At 36.2% G+C, this 1,953-nt stretch overlaps 2 non-coding genes across 2 annotated transcripts; both read right to left on the bottom strand.

Moving 5' to 3' along the window:
- Positions 1 to 698: 698 nt before the first annotated feature.
- Positions 699 to 769, bottom strand: TRNAA-GGC. Its single transcript has one exon. It is a non-coding gene; the product is annotated as a tRNA-Ala (tRNA).
- A 282-nt stretch (positions 770 to 1,051) lies between these two features.
- On the bottom strand, positions 1,052 to 1,122 carry TRNAA-GGC. Its single transcript has one exon. It is a non-coding gene; the product is annotated as a tRNA-Ala (tRNA).
- Positions 1,123 to 1,953: the final 831 nt, after the last annotated feature.

Genomic DNA, 1,953 nt, shown 5'->3' with positions numbered 1-1,953 from the left:
AGTAGTAGTATTAGTAGTAGTATTAGTAGTTAGAGTTTAATTTAATATAGAATTTTAACTTAAAACAATAAAAAGAAAAACTTTTAATGCATATAATCTTGTGTTGGTTAGGTTTAATGTGCTTATGTGTATTACCGTAACAATAACAATATAATGTACAATTAAAAATGTATTACACTCTATAACACTAAGTGTAGGTATTCATATGCAATAAGTACATTTACATTGTAGGTATTGAAATATCCCCACACTTCTATGAGGTATTTATATAGGTATAAACATGTATAAAAGTACCACATGTGACATGATAAAATACCTGTCTAGTTCACAACTCAGACTTAAGTCAGTAGTAAATAGTAGTAATATTAGTAGTAGTAGTAGTAGTAGTAGTAGTAGTAAAAAAGGGTGTAATTTAATACAGAATTATAACTTCCAACAAATGCAACAATGTAATGTATCAAATATCAGGTCAGTAGTAAGTAGTAGTAGTAGTGGGAGTAAAAAAAGAGTGTGTTTTGTTCATACACATTTAATCAAATTTTTTGTTGGTTAGGTTTAATGTGCTCATGTGTTATACCGTAACATTTTAAAAATGTATTGCACTCTATAACAATAAGTTTAGGTACTAATATGCAATAAGTGCATTTCTATGATAAGTTGTGTTAACTATCTCCAGGGAAATAACGTCAAAAATCTAGCCGCCGGACCGGGAATCGAACCCGAGTCTCTCGCTTGCCGGGCGATTGCTCTACCACTGAGCTACCCGACCGCATAGACCCATGACGCTACCTCCCTCAGTTAACGGAGTTTACATTCGACCATCCTGACGCCCACGATCGTCCTCGATCGTCGCCGGTCCTTACGTCGCCCACAGCGACTGTTGCTTCACCACCTGACCACCAGAGCGCATGACCCGTATCACAACGCGATCATCACTGCACGGACCTCTGGTGGACCAAGTCCAGGTCCCTCACAACACCGCGTCTTTGGTCACCAATCCCACTTCTGATTTATGTTAACTATCTCCAGGGAAATAACGTCAAAAATCTAGCCGCCGGACCGGGAATCGAACCCGAGTCTCTCGCTTGCCGGGCGATTGCTCTACCACTAAGCTACCCGACCGCATAGACCCATGACGCTACCTCCCTCAGTTAACGGAGTTTACAGTTGAGTGTAAGATTTATCTCACACTAATAAAATCATACATGGTGTGCATAAAATTATTTTTTAAAGAGTCTTAATCATCAGTAATAAATATGTTACATTGTAGTACAAACAAAGTTAGTTGTACAAATAAAGTATTGAATAAAGTATCTTAACAGTAAGGCATCATGTGAAACACTTATCCAGTACACAATTCACAAGAAAAAGGAGAGTTAATACCTACTTTGTGTAGTAGTAACATTAAGAAAATGTGTCAAGTGTTCCGTTTAGGTCAATATAGTAAAAGTTGAGTATTAGTATTAGTATAGTTATAAGTTTATATTTAAAGTTATAATTTTAGTCAAAGTATGAAAATAAGCTCGACCCAGTGTTTGATATGCAATTGAAATCTGAAACAGCAGTAACACAATTGAATGTCGTTCCAGTTATTACAGACATTTAGTTTTTAAGAATGTTGTATAGTATAGTAGTAAAGTAAAGTATAAGTAAACAATATGTAAGATATTATATATATCATGATAAGCTTTACAAGTACAGAACGTTAATACAGAACGTTAACCAACAACAATAACTTAATATGTTAATTCACACTTTATGAGTGGTCAAGTGAAACGTATAGGCAGTAATGTAAGTGAGTGAATCTTATGCGGTAGGTACGGCTCAACACTATATTTTGTCTAATACAGTGATCAAAGGTTTTTCGTTGGTTGTTACTCACTACTGACGGTACTGCTCCAGCAGTTAGTCGACGGCGAAGTACGGCTGCTCCGTGGTAGTCACGACCGGCGA

Source organism: Acyrthosiphon pisum, chromosome A1 (genome assembly GCF_005508785.2).
Source record: "Acyrthosiphon pisum isolate AL4f chromosome A1, pea_aphid_22Mar2018_4r6ur, whole genome shotgun sequence".
NCBI classification, from domain to species: Eukaryota; Metazoa; Arthropoda; class Insecta; order Hemiptera; family Aphididae; genus Acyrthosiphon; species Acyrthosiphon pisum.
Note: the sequence above shows the minus strand (reverse complement) of the source record. Positions and strands in the feature narration are given on the sequence as shown.